The sequence below is a fragment of the Bos javanicus genome, chromosome 5 (genome assembly GCF_032452875.1).
Source record: "Bos javanicus breed banteng chromosome 5, ARS-OSU_banteng_1.0, whole genome shotgun sequence".
Taxonomy (NCBI): domain Eukaryota; kingdom Metazoa; phylum Chordata; class Mammalia; order Artiodactyla; family Bovidae; genus Bos; species Bos javanicus.
The window spans coordinates 74922044-74930930 of NC_083872.1; the positions used below are offsets into that span (position 1 = coordinate 74922044).

The 8887-nt window shown below is 50.4% G+C and overlaps 1 protein-coding gene across 3 annotated transcripts in view; it reads left to right on the plus strand.

Moving 5' to 3' along the window:
* LOC133247899 (apolipoprotein L3-like) overlaps positions 1–8887 on the plus strand; it is a 58159-nt gene that overhangs the window by 28039 nt on the left and 21233 nt on the right. The window lies entirely within an intron of this gene.

Here is an 8887-nt window from a genome sequence, read left to right on the forward strand (position 1 = left end):
TCCAGTCCAGCATTTCTCATGATGTACTCTGCATTGACGTTAAATAAGCAGGATGACAATATACAGGCTTGACATACTCCTTTTCCTATTTGGAACCAGTCTGTTGTCCAGTTCTAACTGTTGCTTCCTGACCTGCATATAGGTTTCTCAAGAGGCAGGTCAGGTGGTCTGGTATTCCCATCTCTTTCAGAATTTTCCACAGTTTCTTGTGATCCACACAGTCAAAGGCTTTGATATAGTCAATAAAGCAGAAATAGATGTTTTTCTGGAAATCTCTTCCTTTTTTGATGATCCAGCAGATATTGGCAATTTGATCTCTGGTTCCTCTGCCTTTTCTAAAATCAGCTTGAACATCTGGAAGTTCACAGCTCACATATTGCTGAAGCCTGGCTTGGAGAATTTTGAGCATTACTTTACTAGCATGTGAGATGAGTGCAATTGTGCGGGTAGTTTGAGCATTCTTTGGCATTGCCTTTCTTTGGGATTGGAATGAAAACTGACCTTTTCCAGTCCTGTGGCTACTGCTGAGTTTTCCAAATGTGCTGGCATATTGAGTGCAGCACTTTCACAGCATCATCTTTCAGGATTTGAAATAGCTCAACTGGAGTTCCATCACCTTCATTAGCTTTGTTCGTAGTGATGCTTTCTAAGGCCCACTTGACTTCACATTCCAGGATGTCTGGCTCTAGGTGAGCGATCACACCATCGTGATTATCTTGGTGGTGAAGATCTTTTTTGTAGAGTTCTTCTGTGTATTCTTACCATCTCTTCTTAATATCTAGTGCTTCTGTTAGGTCATACCATTTCTGTTCTTTATTGAGCCCATCTTTGCATGAAATGTTTCCTTGGTATCTTTAATTTTCTTGAAGAGGTCTCTAGTCTTTCCCATTCTGTTGTTTTCCTCTATTTCTTTGCATTGATCACTGAGGAAGGCTTTCTTATTTCTGCTTGGCTGTCTGGGGAGGCCTTACTAATAGCTGTGAAAAGAAGAGAAACAAAAAGCAAAGAAGAAAAGGAAAGATATACTCATCTGAATGCAGAGTTCCAAAGAACAGCAAGGAGAGATAAGAAAACCTTCTCAGAAACCACTTACTAAAGACAACACTGGGTGCAGAATACAGGGAGAGGCAGGGGAACTAGCAACGAGACACAGAAAGACAAAAGGGCTGAAAATGGGGGGTAGTCAGAGAGGCAGGATCGTTGGGATCCAGGAGAAGTAGCAGGGGCTGCTCTATCGCCCTTCCTGGGGTCTGATGCCCCAGCAAGTAGAGTCTCCCCCTGGTGGTGGCCTCTAGCCCGACTTTTCCAACAACTCACCTTTGATCCCAGCATTTTATCTTAATTAGGCTGTGAGTTCTTTTGTCTGCTTGTTTCTTTAATTGAAGTAGAGTTGATTCACAATATTTTGTTAGTTCAGGTGAACATCGAAGTGATTCAATTATACATAATCTATGTATATATCTATATTCTTTTAATTTTTTTTCATTACAGATTATTATAAGATACTGACTATTATTCCCTGTGGTATACATAAAGTCCTTGTTTTTTAAATCTGTTTTATGTATGGTAGTGTGCATCTGTTAATCCCATACTCCTAGTTTACCCTCCTCTCTCTTTAGTAACAACAAGTTATGCTTTCTATGACTATGAGTCTGTTTTAGTTTGTTCATAAGTTCATTTGGACTCTTTTCTTTTGGCCATGCCAAGCAGTTTGTGGGATCTTAGATCCCCGGCGTGGAATAAACGTGGCCATAGCAGCAAAACCACCAAATTTGAACCACTAGAGCACTAGGGAACCACCTAGACTATTCCTTAGATTGTCCATATAAGTGATATTATGTATCTGTCTTTTCTGCCAGACTTACTTCACTTAGTATGATCACCTCTAGATCCATACATGTTACTACAAAAGGCATTGTTTCATTCTTTTTATGGCTGAGTCATATTCCATTGTTTGTATGTGCCACATTGTCTTTATCCCTTCATCTGTTGACGGACATTTAAGTTGCTTCCATGTCTTGTCTATTGTAAATAGTGCTGCTATGAACATGGGGTGCATGTATCTTTTCGAATTGGAACTTTTTCTTTTCCAAATATATGCCCTGAAGTGGGATCGCTGGATCACCTGATAGCTTGATTTTTAGTTTTTAAGGAACTTCTTTACTGTTTTCCATAATGGCCACACCAATTTATATTCCCAGCAAGAGTGTAGAAGGCATGCCTTTTCTCCACATCATCTCCAATACTGATTGTCTGTAGACTTTGACTTGATGGCCCTTCTGGTTGGTAGGGGGTGATCTCTTATTGTAGTTTTGATTAGCATCCACAGAGGATGAGATGGTTGGATGGCATCACTGACTCAATGGAGATGAGTCTTAGTGGACTCCGGGAGTTGGTGATGGACAGGGAGGCCTGGTGTGCTGTGGTCCATGGGGTCTTGAAGAGTCGGACACGACTGAGCACCTGAACTGAACTGAATGAATAATTAGCAGTGTTCAGCCTCTTTGCATATGCTGGCTAGCCATCTGTATATCTTCTTTGAAGGATGGTCTATGTAGAACTTCAGGCAGTGGCTTCTTGGTGACAGTGGTGGTGATGATGGTGGCGGCAGCAGTGGTGATGACAACTCAGTGGATGGAGCATCTGACAAGTATCCAGGTGCCCTTTGAGTTCAGGGTGCACCGAGAGACCAGTGAAGTTCCCATGAAATTCCCAGTGTTGTGTAGGAACAGAGATTGATTTGGGAAAAAGAGAAAGAAAGATGAAGCAGAAGACATCATCAGGTCAAGGAACTATGCAGTGTATCAAGGAGATCAACCAGCCTGGGGTCAACAGACAAGGCCTCTCTGACCCTCAATTTCCTCCTCAGTTGGGGATGAGCAGAACAAAATATTCTAGGACCATCTGCCTCTCTCCACATTGTGTTCTACAGACTTTAGGTCAATAAATATGAACTGATTGACTGAGGCTTCCTTGCATTGATTGATGAGCTCAGCTGGGCTCCGGATGCCTGACCTCCTTCCCCATGAGCCTGTCTCCCAGGGTCTCAGGAAGCACGTCCTCCATGGCTCCTCCTGTCTGCCCGCTGGGCTCCCATAAAGTTGTTTCCCTCAGACCCTGGAGCCCCGCAGGCCCCATGGGACACCCGGGGGAGCCCATGCCGTCTGACTTGGGCTGAGCACACTTGGGATGCCCCTCCTCCAGCCCCGGGGACAAGGATGGACACGGGGCACCCGAGGGTAATTGAGAGCAGAGGGCTTGTGTGCAAGTGTGAGGAGGGGGGTCAGCCATAAATAGAGGGGCAGAGAGAGAGCACACGCCTCACCCAGGCTGCCTTCACGTTTCACCAGGACTCCTGTAGGAACTTCCAGAATGGTCTTCCTGTGTTTACCTTGGGACACTGCCCTGCCTCACCTATCTATTCCCCACATCGGGCTAGTATGACTCTTAAGAATATTGATCTTAGCCCTACCTGCTTCCCCTCCTCCACAGCTACTTATGACTCTGAGCGCAGACACTCAAAGCCTCGCTGCAGCCTAGCTGCTGGAGCCTGTGGTCCCCATTAAGGCAGAGCTGGATGCCAGGCTCACTCCATCCCCATAAGCAGGACTGAGTGGCTTGGGGAAGTGGGCAGGAAGGAGGGAAAGTCCATCCAAGGCAATGTTCTGACCTGGCCACCCAACTGGGATTGCACTTGCCTGGACCTTCTGAGAAGCCTTCATGGGATGCCTCAGGCTCCTCCTCTCCAGGGAGGAGAGGGGAGCATCTGGGTGTGGCTCTCACCCCCATGGGCCTGCTCCATGGGGCACCAACTCTCTGTGTTTCCACGTGTGGAGCATGTGAGCACCTAACTGTTTCCCATGCCTGGAGCCCAGGGCAGGAAGCCAGAGACCTGGGAGCTGGAAATGATCCCAGGACATCTCCTAAGTCCCTCCCCACGTGCTGCAGAGCCTTCTCCACACTTTTGTCCAAACCTCCCTCGGAAGACTGTCCTCACTGCCTCGGACTCCCTCTCAGCCCATGTTTTCCTGAGGCTTCAACCAGTCCTCTCATTCCTTCTTGAAGATGTCAGCAGTCATTGGCCATCGCCTGCCTGACCTTCAGAAATGTGAGTTCATTCCTTCAGCACTTCTTCATCAGTTCCTGGAGAATTCCCATCCTGCACAGACTTCTCTGAGCAGGGTTTCAGGCACTGGGTACAGAACCATTCTGTGTCCACCCCCATGTCCCCCCGAACCCTTAGAGCTAGACTCCATTGAGCTCAATGTGAGACTGATGCAATTCCACAGTGACCCGTGTCAGGTGAGATCCTTGTAGTTCTGAGCAACAGAAACTGCATCTGGCTAAGTGAGCACAGAAGAGGGTGCACTGAGAGGGAAGAAGTCCAGGTCAGAGGATAGAAAGAAGTCCCAAACACGCACAGTTCAGGGAGGACAGGAAGCAGGACACGTCCCGCTCCAGGATCCCACAGTCTGTCCCCTGAGGTCCCGGCAGCAGGGGGCTTAGGTCCATACACCTGGAATCTCAGTGTCAAGTTCCTAAGAGACAGACTGGGCCTGGGGACAGTATCCTCAGACTGATAGCTCAGGCTGAAGGATGAGGAAGATGAATGAGTAACAGGGACCTGAACCCTGGGGGAAAGTCTCAGGTAGAGAGGCTCCAGATTGAGTGCTTCCTCGATGCACATGTGCCCTCTGCCCAGACCAACAGACATGACTCTTCTCATGCTGTTCTGGGTCCAAGCACCCCACACACGACAGTAAGTGCACCGCCCACTTCCCCAGCTGGAGACAAACATGAATCCCCTCCCCCTGCTGCATCTTGCAGTGATGTCAATGGCAAAGGGCCCCAGCGCGATGCCAGAGCATCTCCTGGTCCATCGGGCTACTTTCTCAGTATTCTGCATGTATATTATATACGTGTAGGCAACAGGCAGGTGCAGTAAGACCCCGGGCCCCAGGAACATTGCTCTCATGATACCAGTCTTCACTGGGATCCCACTCCCTGTTCCTCTCTCCTGCAGGGAAATTCACCCCTGTGGAGCCTGGGCTGGGCCATCGCTGTGTCAGCACTGTCACCTGGGTCCTAATCAGGACCTCACTGCACCTCTGAGAGCAGGTGCTTGTCACCCCAGTGAAGAGCAGGAGGAAGCTGGGCCCAGGGACCAGAAGAGTGGCTGAGGCCCCTGATGGGAAGGGCCATCCTGGGTGGGCCTTCTGGGTGCCTTGATCCTCCTCCCTGATCCATGTTGAGCTGATTAGTTGGGAGAAGGCAGGGTGTTCTGTTCCAGGAGGAAGTGAAGCAAGCATGCGGTGTTTTTGTAACACAGCTCATCCTGGGCCCAGTGCAGAGTACGCACCCCCCTGGGAGCCCAGACCATGTAGCTGTCTGTCCCCACCTGCTGTCCTGTCCCCTCTGGGGAGAGGTGGGCAGGGATGTGTGCTGCACACATGTGCCCGCCACCCAGGGCCTGAGTGCCTCCGGGCAGAACCTCTGCTGACAATTTCACGTTTCTCTCATGCCTTGGTGCTGAACATCTTTAAGATCCTGCTCCCATCTCTCAAGAATGCCTGGAAGTTCACAGTAAGTTGTTCTTTTTCAAAGGGTGCTGTCCTGGACCTCATACCGGTGATAACCGCTGAGTCTGGGCAGAGCCCTCCCTCCAAAGATAGGGACATTGTTTTTGAAAGACAGCAGATGTGTTATGCCCAACCACTCTTTAACCTGATAATTAAAGAAGCTGTATATTTCATTATGAAAACACTACAACTAACAGTTCAGATTCAGAAAATGGGGTAAAACCTAGAGAAGTAAAATAATTCCCCCAGTAAGATTATTGGCCATCTCCCTACAGTGCAGCTGTGTTTTTAGAAGCAAACCTCAAAAATCTTGTCATTTCTTCTGTACATACTTCAGTTCATCCCTATATTTTATAAAGGTCTTTGCCTGGTAGCCTGACCCTAATGAATCTGCCCACAATGCGGGAGACCCGAGTTCATATCCCTGGGTCAGAAAGACTTCCTGGAGAAGGGAATGGCAACCCAGTCCAGGATTCTTGCCTGGAGAATTTCATGGACGGAGGAATCTGCGGAGCTACAGTCCATGGCTTCACAAAGACTTGAACACAACTGAATGACTGCTGCTGTTGCTGCTGCTAAGTTGCTTCAGTCGTGTCCGACTCTGTGCGACTCCAAAGACGGCAGCCCTCCAGGCTCCCCGTCCCTGGGATTCTCCAGGCAAGAATACTGGAGTGGGTTACCATTTTCTTCTCCAGTGCATGAAAGTGAAAAGTGAAAGTGAAGTTGCTCAGTCGTGTCTGACTCTTTGAGACCCCATGGACTGCAGCCCACCAGGCTCATCCATCTATGGGATTTTCCAGGCAAGAGTACTGGAGTGGCTAACACTTTGCAAATGTCTAAGTTCGCTCTGCCCATATTGTTGGAATTTAGGCTCTTGCAACTTCCTTCCGTTTAAATAACACTGCAGTGAACATATTTGTGTATGAAGTTTCCCCCTCATTTTTGAGGCTGTTTTTCCGGGGGTGGGCCCTGCATATGACATTGCTGGGGTAAAGGGAATTAGCGCTTAAAGGCTCCCTGTGTCTGACCCATCCCCCACCGCCGCCCCTGCCCCGGGTGTCCCTGCAGGCTGACTTCGCCATCGAGGTGTGGCCAAGGCCATGTATGAGCACATGTTAACACCACCTGGCGCACAGCCCCCAGTGGCTGGATCCCAGGGCACAGACCTAATTGAACAGGGGTGTCTTCAGTCTGTGGAGGTCCTGGTTTAGACCAAAGCTGGTTCTTCTCAGCAAACTGTGTTGCTTGCACAGAGTAGCTAACAATTGGTTTCACTCGGATGCTGGGTTACACCCAGTCTGGGCCCAGCCTCCTCGTCAATGACAGTTGTTGATGAGAGACTTGCCCTGTCACAGCGCTGCTCCCAAGCCACTTGTGGCCCTTGAGCGCCATCCTGCACCTGGCCCCACTTTCTTGGCTTCCCCTGCTTCGCTCCTTAGGTTCCTAAGTATGTCGAAGCCCCTCTAGACTTCACCTGTTTCAAGAAACGCTCTTTCCCTAATCACCTAGGGTAATGTACCAGAGCCCCGATATCCACTGCCCCCTTGGTTAGAAATGCACGGGGCAGAGATGCCAGCAGGTGAAATCCCTTCAGGGCCCAGGTTCTGTGTTTCTCTGCAAGTCTGACTCCTTACCTGTCCCGTGCTGGCCCCCACGTGCCCCCTTCCTGGCGTCCCCCCACCCCGCCTTCCCTGCACCAGGAGAAGTCTGTGTGCAGAGCGTTAAGACCGATCCAGGGCCTTGGTCTTTCTCTAGGACTCCGTGGTGGCTGGGGTGGCATGTGGTCAGCGGCCAGCTCTCCTCTTCTACATCAAGGTCCTGGAGATCAAGAGCAACCTGTACCGCATGGGCCAGAGCAAGGTTTTCTTCCAGGCAAGCGTGCTAGCTGACCTGGAGGAGGAGCGGGACCTGAGGATCACCGACGTCATCATCAGCTTCCAGGCCTGATGCAGGGGCTACCTGGCCAGGAAGTGAGTCCTGGGACACCCAGCCCACCCAGCCTGATCCTGGTTTGGGGTCCCTAGCTAGCCTGTGGTGGAGGGCACTTAGAAAGTGGGGCCCGGGCACCCTCATGCTGGCAGTTTTCCCCCGGGAGGCCCACAAGGCTTTCCCTGCCCCTGAATTTCTGCCTGAGGTTTAAAGTAAGCTGGCGGGAGGGATGACTGTGCTTGGATTTTATCTCCAGGAAAGCTCCTGCCTCCCACTGTTCCTCCCTGTGTCCCTTCTGTAGGGGTGACATCTAGATCTGGCTGTGCCCAGAGGACCCCGAGCTCTGGGGAAGAGGCATCGTCGAGCTCCAGCAGCTCCTGTGGGGTCAGAGGCAGACTTGTGCAGGTCAGTGGGCAGGGCAGCTGCCCATTTGCCCCTTGACTCCTCTGTGTCTGGGCTCTGGGGCTTGTGTCCTTGCCTGAGCTCTGAGCACTGGGACAGAATATCAAATGGATGTTTGCAGGATGTGAGCTGCTGACACTCTCCCACCAAACACAAGTCCCTGAGTTCCTGGAAGAACACCCCCACCTCTCCCCTCCTCTCAGCTCCCTTATCTGCAAAACACATCAGATACATAACAGTGGCTTTAAAAACAAACTATGGTTGGCTATCCTCATGGAATAATTTCCTGTCCCTCCCTCAAACGTTTCCAGGGGTGAAGCAGCCCTGAGGGAGGGGCAGGCGGGCCTCCATGGGGCATCCAGGTCCACTGCAGTCACTTCTGCTTGAGGCAAACCGAGAAGTTCACCAGCAGTCCAGCTGCAGGACTCTCAGACTGTGGGAACTTGACCTGCATTTCTTCATCTGTGAAACAGAGCCAGCACTCCTAGAGCTGGTGTGAGATTCAATAGGAAAGGTGTGGACAGTGCGAGCACAGCACCTGCCACATGCTCAGCCCCCGTCTACAGAGGCTCTTTGCTCAGGAACCAAACGGAGACAGGGTCAGTGCTCCATTGCAGACTTCTCTGAGTTGCCAGGACACTGGTTTTCTGATAAAAGTCTTCCATTTGGAGAGAAAAAAATCTGTTGTTGGGTGGAGATAAGCCAAGGTAGCAAAGGGCAGCGTGCTCTCAGCCCCTCCCATGAACTTCTGCATCCACCTTATGGCACTGACCACAAAGGCTGGGCCTCTTCATGTGGGTCACTGGGACTAAAGGCACTAGTTCCGTCCCTGCCAGCAGGGCTAAGTCTAGAGGGATCTGATCAAAAGGGATTGGTGGAAGGTCATGGACAGAGTGGCTGAGGGGTGGCCTTAGGCCCCTCTTCTAGGTAGCATGGGAGCAGAATAGGAAACTGTGGCCTCTACAGACGAGGTCACG